Below are 18,641 nucleotides of genomic sequence, written 5' to 3' on the forward strand. Positions count from 1 at the left end.
TCCAAGCCCAAGGGCATGGTTCACATCTCCAGCGGAGCTGTGGAACCCTATTGTGTTTCTACTGATTATTCAGCATCACCATTTTTATTTTTATTCTCCGCCTAAAACTCCAACTACAGCCTAAACCATACATGGTGGGGGGTTGCCATTTTCAGGACTGGTCCGAAACTCCGCAAGGACCTCAGGCGCCACAATTGACCCACTTACACCACTAGGTGGCGCTATAGCAGGAAAAAACCGTGTTTGTCCCTATAACTCCCACACCTACACTAGGGGTGGAACAATACACAGAAGTCACGGTTCGGTTCATACTTCGGTTCAGACATCACGGTTCGGTACAATGGAGGGAAAAGCAAAACAAAAATGCAGAAGGCAATTTTTTTATTGTGCATGTCTCAGGCTGTACCACCTAGTTTCATACAGTCTCTCCCCTGAGCTAGCTGCAACAGCCTGAGTGTATAAAGTATGATGTAAACAGTAAGTACCCCACATCATCTCCAGACTTCATCTGGAACTTGTAAACAAAATAAGACAATCAGCTAGCTAGTAGTGTGATATGGGAGACAAGCGCTGCTCTCATATGTGAATGTGCAGAGCAGGGATGTTAAAAAAAGCAGCTTTGGTTACACAGAGCAGTTGACGAGTTTTGGCGTTAGCTTAACAGCCGAGCTAACAGCTAACAGTGGAGCTAACAGCTAACGGGGGAGCTAACAGCTAACAGCGGAGCAAATAGCGAAGCAAACGGGCCTGAAGGCCATTTGTGCTCGAGGCAAGAAGGGATACAGCTACGTCCGTGTTTGGTTTGGAAGGGACTAGTTTGCCTCATGTGGCCCATGGTGTGTGGATTCACTGGACCGACTCGACATGTAGGTAGGCATGGATGTATTGTAGGCGGAGCTCGGGAGCTTCAGAGCTAAGGGGGGGGCTTCTTTAGGTGTCCCTAAAGAAACGCATATCTAACAGTCGTTCCGCATTACATTAATTCATTTGCACGCAAGTTTTATTTATTTTTATACCATGTATTCTCCTTGTAAATTCATGTCCCGAACTGAGACGCCCTTACCATTTCGGTTCAATACGAATACATGTACTGTTCCACCCCTACCCTACACCGGACATTCAAAAACCATACATCTACGCGTTCCCTGGATGGAACTGAATCACGTGATATAGGCCACGCCCATTGCCGCCTAAACTTTTAATGCGTGAAAAATCGCGATTTATCAAAAACCTACCTTTTCGATCTCCTCCTAGACCGTGTGACCGATCTGCACGAAATTTGGCAGGCAGCATCTCCAGATGGCCTGACAAAATGTTAATAAAAAGAATTTTGATAGGATAAAAATTGCGCATATTATGCACAAACAAATTTGTGTAGCTAACTATGAAAAAAACAACTTTGCCATATCTCGACCAAAATAAATGCTATCAACGCCAAACTTTAGATTCTTCTTTGCCATGGCCCTCTGGAGGTCCCCCACGCGTTTTACAAAAATTGGTCACTAGGTGGCGCTACAAGTACAAAAAGTTTATATCTCATGAACGGCTCATCTGATTTTTACAAAATTTGATGGGTACCATCTAGGGCCACTCCTGAGGCCAACCCTTGAGTGGGGTACTGAGGGGTCAAAGTGGGCGTGGCCTATGGGACCCAAGTCTAGATTTACCACTTACACTAATGTGAACAACTTTAAATTTACAGTGTAGATGGACAATGGACCCTGGACCACACCTACCAAAAATTACACATGTGGACCACTAGGTGGCGCTATAATGTTTTTTTGCCTTTAACTCCCACATTACACATCATTATCATTAGAAAACCGCACATCCACGTGTTCCTTGAATCAAGCTGAATCACATGATATAGGCCACGCGCATTTCTGCTTAAAATCTTTTTCGCAATATCGTGCAATGCGCAAAACCAAGTTTTTCGAACTCGTCCTATGCCGTGCGACGGATCAGGACGAAACCTGGTAGGTAGCATCTCCAGATGGACCTGACCAAAAGTTATTAAAAGAATTTTGCTACGTTGTATGTAGTAGTAGTATGCACATTTGATGACCAAACAAAATTGCTATCAACACGAAACTTGTGATGCTTGTTCGGCATGCCACTCTGAGGCTCTGTACCAAATCTGGCGAAGATCAGCCATTAGGGGGCGCTATAGTCAAAATTGACCAGTTTTGGCCCTTTTACTCAATCAATGTTAATGGGATATTTGCAACGGCAACGTACCGCAGACCTTGCGGCTCATGCCCTCGATATTTCCCAGCGTTTGCCTCCACACCGTCATGCTTTGGGTCCCGCTTTCGCGTGCTCCCCGGTTGTTGGGGGCAACTGGCATTGGGGGCGACTGGCGCCGGGAGGCTTGGACCCCGTCATAACTGCTTGCAGTTCTAGTTGTTATTTTTTGTTCAAAATAAAAAATAAATAAATAAAGAAAGAAAGAAGGTATATAACAATGTGTCATTAAACAATCTCATCTCATTCAATGCATAACAGTCACTAGAACTCAACAATAAAATATTCAAGGATTTTATTAAAGGTGCTCTAAGCGATGTCACGCGTTTTTAAGGCTACAACATTTTTTGTCACATACAGCAAACTATCCGCGAGCTGTCTGTCCCCTGGGGATGAGGGAAACTCTGGGTTTTCAGAAAGGGAGGTTAATCAAACCTGAGAGAGAGGGGTAACTCCAGCCCGTTTCAGAAAGAGAGGTAACTTAACCTCAGAGTCAGTTACTGAGCCTGTGAACCTAACCTGGTCGGGAGCAGATTTTCTTCAATGAACGTCGAGTTTCTCTCAGTTTCCCCCCAGTCTCTTTATTTTCCTCATTCATTCATTCAGTCTGTGTCAGGCACATTTTAGCGCAGTTTGTCATCTACATGAATAAGAAAACAGGGTTGGATTATTAACTGTGAAAGACTATGAAACATATTTTTTTCTCGAAACATGGCATCTCCTTTTGTCGACGATCCCGTTAATGAAGAAGCTGTATTATTCTCAGGGAGTTAAACACACATCGGGAGATAATATTGAGGCCCCAACTATAGAGTATTTTCATTTCCAGATACTAGCCTATGAGCGGTATCGTTTTTCTTACTAGTCTGTCGGTTATGTAGCCTACATAACCTTATCCGTCCTCAAATCACTAACGTCACCCATTGTGAACATGCTCCCATGATCACAACACATTCTTTGTGTCGCATTACGTTTTTTTGCAAACGGCCGCTTTCTTTACATGGTGATGCGGAGCATATTAGTAAAGCCACTGTAGTAAAGTGCCGAAGAGTGCGACTCGATCGCTCTGAAACGTGTTTTAAACATTTTTGTAGTGTTCCCTGGACGCAAAACAGTAAGAGCCATTAAAAAGGAGTTCCACAGTATTGCAGGTGAATGATATAAACCCTTTGAAATAAAAGATTATGAATTATAATTCTGTTAATGATGGTGCTGCCGCCTCAGAATGGGATTAGTAGGCCTAGTACTTTTTCGCCCACATGATTGCACCAAAATGAAATAGATTATAGGTTCAATAGCATTTCACCAGTAATATTATACTTAATATTTAAATTAAATATTAAATATGATATTAATACACTATATTGGAACTTACGCATTTACTCTAGCAGCAATTTTCTCCCACGTAAATTCTCTCTCTTTTGCAGCAGCCGCTGTGTTGCTTTTTTAACTAAATATATGTTCAAACTCGCTGTATGTGCGCATGAGTATTTCCGCCAACCAGTTTGTTTGTGGTTGTTACCATGGTGAATTGTAGTATCAAGGCTCCATTCATGCTGCCTTTTTATAGTGGTGTAACACACGCTTAACTCTGAGTGAACCTACTCTGAGTTGATTGAACCAACTCACATCAGCTGTTCTGGAACTGAAAACTCAGAGTTTCCCATCTCAGGGTAAATCAACTTAGAGTTCAGGGTTAGACTCAGAGTTTGTTAAACCTCTTTCCTGAAACGGGCCCCTGAACACACTGTAAAAAAACGCGGTCTGTGTAGACAGCCCAGGTTCCACAAACGGCAACAGAAACAAACTGTGCCAACCTGCACCACGAAACATAAAGTGTTCCAGCCAATAACCAACAAGAAGGATTTGGGGGTGGGGGTTGGGGGGTTAGTGTGCGGAAGGGAGAGGGAGGGGACAGGATGAGGAGGGAAAGGGGCGAGCTAGCCTCCATTTTGTTTGAAAATACTTCGACCGTCAACAAGAAGTGACATCACCCAACATCGCTTAGAGCACCTTTAAGTATAGTAATATCAGTCTTACAGTACAGTACATTAGCAGGTGGCTGTTTAAAATCTATTCACATGTATTAACTACAGTACATGCGGTATATCGACCTACAGTATTAAATGAAAAGATCAAACATTTGACATTTCAGTTTTAAAAGTTAGCATTTTCAAATGTGATTTTGTTTCCTGGGTTATGTTTCAGAAAGCATGGTTAGTAGTAAAATCAACTCACATTCAAACTACATTTTGAAGCTGCACTACGATCCTGCTCAGTCAGAAATATTAACATATAATCGTCCAATATTATAGTAGTTATGTTCCATCACTAATCACATCATGCAGAGTGCATATAAACCAAAAAAGGACATGTAGCCTACTGTACAGGTTTTATTCTATGTTACTTCCACTGCCTGCAGTCCTGTACACGCACCTACTGTAACTGCTGCGGCTCTGCACTGCGACATATATTGCTCAAGTTTCTTAAACAATTCACTTTAGTCAGTCTCTGACAAATGTTAATGGCGTGAAAAAAATACTATAACATGAAGTTAAGGTTATACTTCAGTGTCTTTTCGACCTCATTTCAGCTAACGCTAATTAGTGTTTGACAAATAAACGCACGATTAACAGATTTGGCTAACTAGCGTTGGCTGAAATCAGGTCCAACTTTGAAAAATAATGGAGTGGCCTATAGCAAAAGATCCTCTATAACATATTTAATTTCTTACCGTTAATGTGGTTCCATAGCTGAATTAATGTGATGTTTAAGTAAGGTTAGCAGGTCTACCAAAAGAAAGTCTTGTGAATTTCATTCATGGGTTGTCAGAGTCATGGGTTTATTCTTAAATCCTAATATCCTGTCAACCATTCTGTCAACAGGAGTTAAGCATTCTGCTGCCACCTACCATCCAAGTCACCAAGTGCATTTTAAACTTAACCCTTGTTCACACGAAGGACAATACAAGGGTTAATCCCCTGTTTACCGTTGCCGCGGCATTGCTGTAAGGTGGCAGCAAGGTCATTAAATAAAACCTGTGACATCTGTATAAGTGTTTTTCTGTTTGTGCTGTGGCCCTGATGTGAGTAATTCCAATAAAACTTGGAATTTTGTTTTCATTGGCTGTGTGAAATAATTTGGTACTATAATGCAGTTGACTTCTTTTATTGCTGCACAAATCCTTTGAGTTGCGTGTACTTCTCTTTTGACGGGGCGTTGGCTTGTCTAACATCTGACTTGAAGTTTGTCTTAGTATATCCTCCTAACAATAGAAATACAGTTATTTACAGTTAAAGATACAGCAGCACCTAATGTAAATTTAGCTCTGGAATTCAAGGAACGTGTTATTCTGAATCATTATTTTTAATTGTAGATGGTGCCATTTAACACAGCTTAAAAATAAGAAAATAAGGGAAATGAATTGATGTGACCATAACCTTGAAACAGTCAAGCTTCACACCCCTTTAATTTTACTTTTAGACCAACCTTGAGGTAAATATCCTACTCTACAATTCAACCAGTGTTCGTAAGCTCCCTCTGCACTGCAGAATCCATCACTCCACGCTGTAACGCCTATCATTTCAATGTGTCACATATAGGAAGAAGGGTGATACATAACTGTTAGCTGCCATGTCAGGACGTTGTTCATCACTCAGTGTGAGTAGTGAGAGCTGTTCATTCTTTTTGGCATCTCAAAAAGGGACCCTGTGCTTTGATGTTCCTCCCATATCCCTGAGGAGAAATGAACACTAATAAAATGGTATGAATGGAGACACTGGCTTTGCGTTAAATGTGTAGGTGTATGAAAAAGCCTGTAGAGGATGATGCATTTGTCTGAGGGCACTCATTGGTTTTAGCTGTGAGTGAAATTCGCCCTCAAGTGCACAAAGCACCTAATTGAATCAAGCATTTTAGATGGCCGTCGTTGACTTAACAGGTGGTTTTCCACTGACAAATATAGCACCCTTGGTATAAAGTAATTATCATCCATTTAGATAGTCTATAGTTTGCTGCATCTCAGGTGAGAAACCCATGAATGAAATGTAATGAAGTTGATGGGTGTCTGAATCTGTTTTGTTTTCCATAATAAGCAGTTTTTTTGTTTTGTTTGTAGAGATAATTCTTGACCTTCTCTTTTCTTAAAATAGTCATTTGTATCACACAATATTTACTGAGCAATATACAGGAAGACATGCTGCAGTATGTTGTCGAATTTATGTGAAAAAAGATTGTTATTTTGTGGCTTGATGAGAGACCTCCTTGGCTGTGGGATTGTATTACATTTCAGTGAATATAATGAGAATTAAGGAAACCTTTAGCTAAAAGGAAGAAAAAGTAATGTTTTGAACACTAATTATTTTTCTATGCATATTCGACCAGCATAAGTATTTTAACTGAGAGGCAGATTGAAGATGATAAAGGAGGAGAAATTAACCCTTTGGGTCTGATTAACATTTTCGTGATTAACATAATATTCTCCACTTGGATGTCACATCCTATTTGGCTCTTTTTTTAAATTAAACATCAAAGCTAAATTGGCTTGGAGATATCCCAAGTCTCCCAATTTAGTGAGAAGGATGCAGACCCCGAGGACCACCATCAGAGACAATCAATGATGGGATAATGAGGAAGAGGAGGTGTCAAAGGCTCCAAAAGGTCCTGCATTGAGAGATTATTACTCTAATGGCACAGCTTTCTGCCCACTGAAGATTCATCCTTTAGTCATTTTTCAGACCAAAGACAGTTTGTGTTATAGACCTCATCGTTTTCACTTCTGAGAACAGTCTGGGGCCTGCTCTCCTTCAGGAATATATTGAATTTTGAGAGTACAGTGGGCTCTGGTGTCACCGCTTCATCAAATAACAGTGCTAACACTGGGATTTATACTGACACTGAATATATGTAGACGAAGTGCAGTTTTTCTAACTGTAAATCTAGCTCTGTCTACTGGGGCTAGACTGATGCATTTGCCAATATGTCAGGTCAACACCAGCTGGCCATCCAGCTCTGATATGATGAATATGGTGCAGATGGATTGATTCCCCAAAACTACACTGGTCGTCTATGGGAAGCCCTTTTCCTGAATTGATCAAATTACATGTAAGTTTGCATGAATATTAGGGCTGAACATTTGCAATAATATCGCAATATGTTAAAACGCGATTTCCTAATCGCAAAGGCTGCAATTTGGTCACGTGACTCACGAGAGCAAGTCACGTCTGCATGCCGCAGAGAAAGCATCAACTTAGCACGCTAACGCTACGCCGTACCTTGAGCAGATTTCTGTCATTCAAACAACTCTGAGTTGTAGTTTAAAACTTTTACAGCCATTTTAATAAAATGAAGGGTTTTATTCGGGCATGAGTCCATACATGCAGTTAATGGATACAGGCACGCAGAACTGAAGGCTTGGTTAGCAACGATTAGCTCTGATTAGTGGTTGCTCCAGTTAGCTAGCTCCGTTATAAAGATATGGAGTGGAGGAGACTGCCACGGTGAGGGGTAACAACCAGACTCTGATAAATGACGTTCGGGGAGCTTTCACAGCAGCGTGGCTGCGTTGTTTCAACGGTTTTATTAGTACAGTTAATCCCACGACAAGACCAGCAGCACCATGCTACTACTAACGTAACGATAGCCTCTCTGAGCAAGTGCAACGTTGACGCTGTCATGCACGCGGCACGCAACTTCATGAGGGGAGGGAGGGGCTGGAGGCAGCTCCTCCGTGTGCACTGTAAAAAAAATACACTGTTGTATATACTGTATATACTATATTTTTACTTATTTAACTGTCTAGTAAAGTTCAAAGACAGTGTTTAAAAAGTGCAATCCACATGTTTACATATGTTTATTTACAGTAAATAATAATTAAATAATCTAAATATTACTAAGTGTGGTAAAGCCACATATTTGTTTTTATATTTCTGCAATCTGCACTTTAGTTTGTGTGATTTGTTTCTGACTTAAATATGAATGTTTACACCAGAAAGAGTGCTGTGCTCAATATACTACTGTGACTGAAGTAGTTAAATAAAAGATGTCATTCATATAAATTCATGCATCACCTAATTTCATCATCACATACAGGCCTGGCCTTCAGGAAAGAACAGTTTGTTTAATCTATCTAATATTGTGTTGTTCATACTATACAATGATTTATTGCTTGTCTTTGTTGAATAATACAGAAGACAAAGAGCTTAAAAAATAATCGCATATTAAATCGCAATCACAATAATTTTGAAAAAAATTGCAATTCGATTATTTTCAAAAATCGTTCAGCCCTAATGAATATGGACACAGCCTTATTAACCTGCTTGGGAGTCCTGGGTCAAACATGGACCATAGTAACCCTTCTTTCCAGTATTACACAGCTCCAGGTTTACTCTGTGGTAATTTCATTACAAACAAATACATTCAGGATTATGCAACATTATTATTATGGATTATGCTTAGTAGCATCTGAAATATGAAAAGTATTTTTCTTTTTGGTTTTCACATGGCCCCTCTTCAGGACAGGGGATAAAGCAGGACCCACATTAAAGAGTAACTTCATTTTTTTCAACCTGGACCCTATTTCCCTATGTTTTTGTGTTGGAGTGGCTGATGGGAACAACAATCTTTGACATTGGTCCAGTATTAAATAAGATCGCTGCAGTCGGCAGTCAGCGAAACGAGCTACAACGTAAGTTTTGGGCAATCGTGCACCTTCAGTTTACATCCACAAAAGTGCTTGTTTTTCCATTGACATGCTCAGATTACTGTTCCAAGTGTCTGACAACATTATGAAAGGATTCCTTCAGAGTGTAATGTGTAATGTCCACCAACATTAGCGATGTCATGTACTGATGCCTTTTTGGCTAATTTGAGCAAAGCTTTTTACTACACTATGAAAACTATTTATTATAATTATTTATTATTTTATATAAATACCAATGCAATGGTACAAGTATTATTTAACGTTACCTCTACATGCTTGCACAGATTCGAGATTTTATAAGCTGCTAGTTTGGTCTCTTTGGGCAAACACAGCTTACACTGCATAATAAAGCTGTTGCCTTTCTTGCACCTAAAGATGAAGTGGTCGCTCAAATATGGCCAGGGCTATTGAGACAAGCGTCTAGCAATGGATCCTGTGGTCTCACACAGAAAAATCAGCATATCCAAATTAACACTGTCAGATTTAATTTCAACACTTTTAAAGTGTCTATATGGGTCCGCGCCACAAGTGTTTATTTAACTGTTTTTGGAGTTAATATTTAACACTTCTTAACACCAACCAGTGTTAGACATTAACTCTCTCAGAGGATCATTTGTTGACTATACAAGTGTTAGCCCCATAACACTTAAAAGGTGTAAATACAGCTCCTCCTGGAAATTATATTTAAATTAAAGTTTGCTGAAATAAAGGTGGACGTATCTTGTGTTTTACAAATAAACATTTATTTAAATACTTGCACCACAAAAAACTAAAATTACATTAAAAAATGTAACAATATGGAACAATATATGTCCTTTCACTCTCATTAGAGTATTGCTTCTGAAATGGTCTAAAGTAAGTTAACTGGTCAACAAAAATCAAAGCATGTCCATTATTTTGTTCCTGTATACAGTATGCATGAAAATGTTCATCGAAATAAAATGTATCAACAGTAGAGGCTATAATTAAAGCACGCTGTTCATGTAATATTATATTACAGATTTTGTTGAATACAGGTAGGTCATTGGATGTTCCAGTGCATACAAACAAATCAATCTGGTACTGTGCCATAATTTCTGACCCAACTTGCAGTTGAAACATCTGAACATGGATCCAAACGTAATGTTTGACTGAGTAATTCTCCACCTTCCAAGCTATCAATGCTTTTAATTTTCAAAGGACCAATCTGAAACCGCTTAAAATAATAATTTTCGTAGTAAAATGCCAGTTGACGCTGGTGTTGCTTTACAAGAGATTTTGTAAGATTTTTTTACATTTTTAACAGACTTTTTAAAAAAATTGTGTTTTGCTTCAAATCGCATACACCACATATGTATAAGAGGGCAAATTGTTTTGATACACCGTGGATCAAAACAATTTATCATTAAGTGGTATTTGGGAATCAGTTTCTTATCAGGGAACAATGTTTTGAACATGTTATGGGTGGTCACAAATCAAATGTTTTAGGTAACATATCATGCCAGCAGTAAGGACAGGGGAAAATACTATATTGACAATTTGTATCAAGAGGAGAACTAAGTTCCAGTGATTGTTGTTTCTTTCGACCGCATCACCAAAGATAAGTGGGGTATTTTGGAGAATACACCATGATTGATTGCCGTTTAAACCTAAGTGCTTGCTGTTATCATCCATTTTTAAGCCACTTGGTTTGTTTTTACGTTCCAGATGACCATAATTAAAACTGTATATCCTGTCTGACAATGTGTTCAAAGATATGTATCCATTTTTGATCAGGTACTGAAAAAATAGCTTTAACTCATACTGCACGATACCCTCTAACAAATCATGCATGATATCCACAGCGAAATTGTCAGTGCTGTGAAAATATTGTAATGTATTGAATACACAAGGTTTTTTAACACCATAAACAGCAGGTAGAGAAGGATCTTCACTATGTTAAATATGAAGCTCTTTGGAGCGTAGAATTAGTCCAGGGTTATCCTCAGTAAATAAAGACTGAATTTCTTCCGTATTTGTCAGACAGAACATACAACTTTGTGCTGCACTGAAAGATTAAACAAAACCAAGCAAGCCATTTAAAGCAAGATTATCTCCTGTAACTTGAATTACAGAGCCAAACAATGGTTCATCAATAAATGGAAGTTGGATTCCTTTTGTTTCTAAAATTCTCAAATCGTCAATTAGAGGCTTTAGTATTTCTTCGAAACCATAAGTTATTAAATCTTGTGTATAGAACAGAGTTGCCAGATGCACATTCATGAGTACAGAGTTCAACTTAGGTGGGAGATTTTTTTGTGTAAAATAAACACAACCAAGTTTGTGGGTCCCCTTCTTAGAACCTAAAGGGTTATCCGTTTCAAAATCATCATAATAAAGCAAAATCTGTAGAGCATGCCTCTGTTTTGAGAAAAGAGGATGGTTTTGATAATATAATCCTTCATTAATATCTTTGTATACCCCATTTTTGCAGTATTTCTTTTGTAAGAAGATTTCACTGTTTTTGAAAATGGATTTCAATGTACCTAAAATGGGGACATACGTGTACTTGTCTGTGACAGGAATTTGACTATATGCACCTGTAGTTCTATCTCTACGTGTATCCATTCTCACACCAAGGACAAACTCTTCAGTATAAAATTCAAATTCAAACTCAAAATGTTTTTGTGAGGCCACTTCCTGGTTAGTATTAACTGGTTAATCATTATGAACAGTGTTCGGGTGCTTTCTGAAGCCATTGTACGTACAAAAAGATGAAGGACATCCTTGCTCTCCACATTTCAAACGAAGGTTTTTAGCTGGATATAATCCATGCTGAAATTTTAAATGTTGACAATGGACTGAACAATTTTTGTGGTGCATTTTACAAACAAAACATGTGAACATACTCAGACAGTTTTTCTAACTGTGCTCCAACCTTTCTGAACTGGTTTCCCTTTTAATGGTCTTGTAGTAGTCGTGCTCTCAGTTCCTTGATTCGTGGGGTTTCCTTTGCATTTCCAACATCGATGTTGTACACTGTCATTTGGATGAAAGTGTAGAATGCGGAAAGCGCTTCATCATAGGAGAGACTGAAGACGTAGTGAGCTTTGAATAGCACATAAAAAGCAGCCACTGATGTCTGAGCCTTGCATGGGATGGCTTTCTGGTCCACAACAATGCAGAACCTTTGGATTTTCTTCTTTTGCTCTCCGGTGCAGAGGAGGAAAGGCTGTCTTGCATCAACTTTATCCAGGAATGTAGTGAGGCTGGCTCCTTCCTGAAGTTTGAATGACACATTTATGCATATACTTAGCACAACATACTAGATTAGCAGCAAGAGGGGAGGAATAAGATGAGAAGAAGCTAGGAAGAGAATGAGAAATGGAGGAGGAAATAAATAGCATGTACATTCAAAGTTTTTCCAAAACATTATGTTAATTCCAAACCATTACCATGCCTGGAAAACTATGTTTCTAATTTCATAACTCTTATGGATATTTCTTGACTGTGGGAACCCTGGTGGTAGGACAAAAAGCTAATGGTACTTACCTTAAGAAATCTAAGAAGATGGTTGGCTGCCTGTGCTGAGCTTATCTTGGGTGTTATTTTCTGGCCTCTTGATGCAGAAGATGCAACAGCAACAGGATAGCAGACATATCACTAGCCCAGCCTAGGAGACAATATTTGACAAAGAACATCAACAAAAGCATTAGAAAAAACTATTATTTCTTGCTACTGCAGCTGCCATTTAGCTAAAACAGCCCTGTGATTACTATTCCCTTCAAGAAAGAATAAATGAGGTTTTTGTTGATTAACAAAATTCTACTTAGTATTTTATTATTAAAATGACTAAAGAGCTTAATTTATTTATTTCATTTATCTAGTTTTGGTCTACTGTTGCCTGTTGGACTTGACAATGACAATGGATTGTATTTTGGATAAAGAAAAACTTCATATTTACCATAGTCATTCTTCCAAAAAACTTTGCCAATTCCCAATCTTGGAAAAATCCTGTTCAATCTTTAAACAGAGGCACAACACCATATAAAGGTTATTTAAGTACATTTTGAATTTTGAAGGAATCCGTTTTCAAATAGTATTTCTAATACTAGTAATAATCTCTACATATCCTTACCAGTCCAGGTATGTTAAGAAAGAGAGGGAAGACATCCAACACTGAAGCTGTTGTGTCCTAGTCACGAACCAGCTTCTGTCTGTATGCAAAGGTGGCTCTCATCTTCTCTTCAACCAGGGCTGTATCTGTTGAGTGGCTCATTATAGAGAGAGCCCCCTTGCATTCTTCACCAAAGAGCTGTTCACCAATTACCAGAGATTCTTGCTGGATTGTTGGGCTGTCCTGGAAATTAGGCCTTTAATGCCCATGGACGCCATTATAGGTGTTGCGTTGGACTGTCTTGAGTCTCCAGGCAAGATAGCCAGAATTGGCCTCAGGATCATAGAAGTGTTCCTGGTAACACATGCACACACATTATTAACATAAAGTAGGGATGTTCAACTTAGGTTACGGACATAGCATCACCATTGCATCGAGCACTTAGTTGAGTATTAGGGCATAATTGAAGCATCATTTTATCAGCTTGTCATATTGACAAAAAATTCCATTTAAAGCTATTATTAGCTGATATTAAGATTGTGCTAATAATATTGTGCATTCCTAATATAAAGCAGAAATATAGTCTAATACAAACACTACAACATATTTTCGGACTACAAAGACACATTAAAACTTACATATCCATGTTTTGAGTAAGGATCTTGGAGATATGGAAAAAGGGTCACAATTCCCAATGCACACTTCTTGCTGGAATCCTCCTTTTAAAACAAAATATTTATTACATTTGTGTATTGTTGGATTTTCTTTTGTCATTTCATTAAATGATTTCTTACCCATATGATTCTATCATTTCTGCGACCAGAATGTTGACCATTTGTTTGCGTGTTGCATCTGACAGCGTTTTAGTTTTGTCATACTCTGAAGATTTCTTCACCCTTTGGATTTGTGCTCAGAACACTTAGAACCTTCTGCAAAGACAACATTTATTTTTCAAAACTATCAGCTTCATGCTTTAAAATTAATTTTGTATTGACAGCCATTTTTGTTAAATTTAGTTTAGTTTGACTCATTACATCTAACTGGTATGAGTTCCATTATAATGGTTCTTTAGATAGATAATTAGATAAGTGCTACTTATCTAATACAAGATGGTTCCAAGGTTTTCCTGTTTTGCTTCATTGCGATCCAGCTCTGTCATGGCCCTCTTCCTGTTCTTAGTGGTTGAGAGGATAATAGTAGACTCTGATGAACAGGAAGAAGATGGTGATGCTGTTGAAATGTCTCGCAGTGAAGCTGACGATACTGGGGGGACAGGAGTTGATGCTGGAGATGCCGATGGGTCTGGCTGTACAGATGATTCTGACTCGGATTCAACCAAAAGAACAGCAATATCTAAAATTGGGCACAGAGGAATAAATTAAAAAATATATATATTTTATTGATTAGTGGAAATATATCATTACAATATAACCTTACCTGTTACTAGGTGCTTGTGGTATCCAACTTTGAAGTTTCGCACCCCTGATTTGATAAGCTCATCAAATATGTCTGCGTAAACCTCAATATCTGATGTGTCAGTCAAGCTAAGGACAGTCACAAGTTGATCCTGCGGACAAAACTTTAGGTTACTGGGAGAAATAAAGAAATTAGATTAAGCTATATAATCAACCATGTCATTTTGTCAACCCCCCCCAATCTGATGCAGCATAAAACCTGAAAAACAGAGAGAGAGACATAGTGTACATACAGCAAAAATGTATATAATAATAATAATATAATATGTGGAGACAAACCTTCTTGAAGAAACTGGCTGAAATCAAAGTTTTCATCTGTTTGTGGAACTTTTATATACTTTATGACTCCTCCATATTCCACCTTTGCCAGCTTTTCTGTATGAATTTAGTAAATTAAAAAGAGAGGGTAGCTTACTGTACAATTTATATCCACTGTAATTAAAATAAATAGTCAATGAGAGTCAACTTCTTTAATAATCTATAAAGTATCTTACCACAAGAAATGCCAGAGGCCATTAATCAACTGTATTTTTTAAAGTCTTTAGACAGAAAAATATTTCATGTTAGTCATTTACGGTATGTCATCTAAAGGTTTAAGATGTCACAAAAAAATAATACTTAACTCTTTACAAAAATGTATGTAAACAATGCAAAAAACAAACAAAGCAGGTAATATATCAATATTACTTAAAACACAAACAATATCAACTTTAAAGATAGGTTTAGCTCAGCTATTGTTAACAATTAGCCAGTAACTGGCTAACTGTTAGAAACATGCAGGTTTTTTTTTTAGGTTGGGTAAATAATTTCAAAAGGAGAAAATACTGGCATTAGCATTGTTGTCAGAAAAGCTAGTATTTCAACTTAGCATGTTTCCTCAATATCTGATGACGCATTGGGGTCATATTTGGATTTATTACAGTAAATATATTACATTTTGGACCTTTAAGTTCAGTTTCAGCAGAATTTAAAGAATTTTTTTTTTGTGGCATTTTAGGCCTTTATTTAATAAGATAGCTTAGACATGAAAGGGGAGAAAGAGGGGGAATGACAATGCAAAAGGGCCGTAGGTCGGAACCAAACCTGCAGCCGCTGTGGCAAGGACTAAGCCTCTACAAGGTGAGCTACCCAGGCATCCCAATTTCAGCAGAATTTAATGGGGTTTTACTTTTAGCTTGGTCTGCACCACTGGTGTCTGACTTGTCCGTCTCCATTCTTCTTGTGATTTTAGCACTAGTAAACACAAACTGGTGCTGCTATCATTCACTGCAGTAGTTTACAGGCACAATCTTTTCCTTTACATTTTTTTTTATCTCAGTAACGACTGTGATTTAAAATGTAGCTAGTACAATTCTTCAACCATAACATACTTCGGTAAAAGTAAAAGTACAGAATTTAAAAACTAGTACAGAAAGTACAGAAATAAACTACTTAATTACAGTAAAGTAAGTAAGTAAGTGTAAAAGAGTGAACTTACTTTCCACCTCTGCATACAATTGACTGATTTTCAAGTGAAAATATGCTGGCTCTATACACCCTTAAAGTATTGTTTATTTAGTCTGGTGGGTTTGGCGATAGCGCTCTAGGGCTGTGTCTGGTTAAACAAAGAGGATTTTACTCTTTAAGAAAACACTTATAATAACAATCTGAGCATCTCAAAAACAGCTCTTTTAGTGGATGGAATGGATGATGCATATTTGCATAGTTTTTGTGCCTAAACCTAACCAAACTGCGACTGTTTCACAAGTAAAGGATGTGTTTAGTTGTAAAAGTGTTTTTTACTGTGGGCCCTCCCACTATTTTTTGTCTTACTTCTTAGTTCCCATAATGCTTTGGGAGATGTAAACAGTAAATCTAATAATAATGACATCAATAACAATAATACATTTTATTTGGAGGTGCCTTTCAAAACACCCAAGGTCACCTTAGATAATGTTGCTGTGAATTCAGTGAGTAGGCTGTGGGCACAACTTAAGCCATGGGGCCTTTCCCAATTCCAGAATTTGTACCTCCTCAAATGCACCATCATCCTCCGGCTGTTGTTACCCAGAAATCATTCTCAGCACACCATCTTAAAGTGCCCATATTATGAAAAAAACACTTTTTCTGGGATTTGGGGTGTTCTTCTGTGTCTCTGGTGCTTCCACACGCATACAAACTTTGAAAAAAATCCATCCATGCTGTTTTGAGTGAAATACGGTTTCTGAATGTGTCCTGCCTTCAGTCTCTGGGTGAGCTGTTCAAAATCGGCACGGCTTGTGATGTCACAAGCCGAAACGAGCTGGCTAACCACAACTGTTAGCTCGTAGCCTAACGCTAGCATGCTACCTCATTCTCAATAGCAAAGCACTGCTACAACACACACAAGTTCACCATAATCTACAAAAGAACTACTTACATGTGCACCCTCATTTAGAAGTCTTCCAGCTAATCCTGCCTTGTAACTGACCGAAGTTGGAGAAACAGCCATTCTTTTACTGTCTATGGAGCTAGCTAGCTGACATGATCTACATCTGAGCTACTGCGCATGTGCGAGTGCAATCAAAGATAGTACAGAAGAAGAAGAAGAAAAGAGGTCTCACTCTGTAGCTAAAACAGAGACCAGGTGAAAAGAGGATCTGCAGCAGTGAGAGAGAGCTGTGCAGTACAACAAAATATGGTGTTTTTTGAAAATTAAACCATGTAAACCTTTTCTGGTACAACCTTAAAATACAATTATGAACCTGAAAATGAGCATAATATGAGCACTTTAAAGCACGTCCATAGTCCTAAATATGCACATCGAGGCGAGAGGGCACTCGCCTACGGAGCTATAATCGAGGATGCACTGATGACTCAGCGGAAGTCTTATCACCCGTGGCATGTAAACAAAGAGAGAGAGAGAGAGAGAGAGAGAGAGAGAGAGAGAGAGAGAGGAGAGAGGAATAAAATATAGTTATATCCACATGGCTAATCCATGGATCGGGCTGGTTGGATCATATAAATTAACATTCTGATTAATAGTGGGTGAGTGAAATAATACATAATTAATGAGGAAAATATTAATGACATTCTCCACAATGTGAATAATCAGAGCATCAGCATTCATTATTATTATTTCAGAAGCGAAAGTTTTTGTTCTGTTTCCTCTGTCAAGTTTATAACTACACTGTTTAGTTTTGCTGCTTAAATGTCCCATGTTATTAGCTGTAGTGGCATTACTGCACAAATGGGAACATTTTACAAGCAGTCTCTTGAAAAAAACAAACACTTACACATCAATACAGTACCATCATTTAAAAAAGCAGTGTAGCCTACAGGCGTAGAGGAGCAATAAAGCGTCCATTTGCATCTCTAAATGGAGAAAATCATTAATTTAGAGTGTGTTTGTGTGTATATCAGAGGTGGGAGTAAATCACACATGTGCAAGTCACAAGCAAGTTTCAAGTCACTGTGTTGAGAATCAATCAAGTCAAGTCAAGAGCCTGTTATAAGTCAAACAAGTCACAAATCATACAAAATTCTGATGATCTACCTCAGTTTAAAAAACTATCTAGGTAATTTTAACCCAGCCAAATTATTTATTTAAAAAGACACATTCACGTACCTTTCTTTTTGGGTTTTGTAGTGACGGATGAAGTTAGATGTTGTGGTGGTCGTGTCCATGATTTTTTTATTATTTTATTATATTTTATTTATATATGACGGCAACTTACTAATTACTACTTACTAAGTTAACAAAGCACAATAATAATTTAAAAACAACAATATAGACAGACTAACGTTACATTACTAATAACACGTAAATGTTCTTCAGCTACATTTACCAACCTAAAAGAATGATAAAAAAAAAACAATCAGTCTGTTGGCTGGTCTTCTGTGGCAAATTTACTTGAATGTTTGACGTTGGGCCAACTGCTCAATATCTTGAAAAAAGGCAAATATTACTTTGTATTACATTATTAAAAAGTCAAGTCTTTTCGAGTCATCTGTCTCAAGTCTAAGTCAAGTCTCAAGTCTTGATTACCAAGTCATAGTTAGTCGAGTCGTTTATTAATGTCAATCAAACAAGTCTCAAGTCCTCAAATTTGCGACTCAAGTCTGACTCAAGTGAAGATTTGCGACTAACTCCCCCACCTCTGGTGTTTATAATATGTATATGTATATA

The 18,641-nt window shown here is 38.1% G+C and overlaps 1 protein-coding gene and 1 pseudogene across 3 annotated transcripts in view; one reads left to right on the forward strand and one right to left on the reverse strand.

Annotated features, from left to right (window-relative positions):
* Positions 1–18,641, forward strand: part of LOC144518011 (netrin receptor UNC5D-like) — a 343,327-nt gene that overhangs the window by 59,520 nt on the left and 265,166 nt on the right. The window lies entirely within an intron of this gene.
* Positions 13,014–18,641, reverse strand: part of LOC144517515 (uncharacterized) — a 32,848-nt pseudogene continuing 27,220 nt past the window's right edge.

The sequence above is a fragment of the Sander vitreus genome, chromosome 5, assembly GCF_031162955.1.
Source record: "Sander vitreus isolate 19-12246 chromosome 5, sanVit1, whole genome shotgun sequence".
NCBI lineage: Eukaryota > Metazoa > Chordata > Actinopteri > Perciformes > Percidae > Sander > Sander vitreus.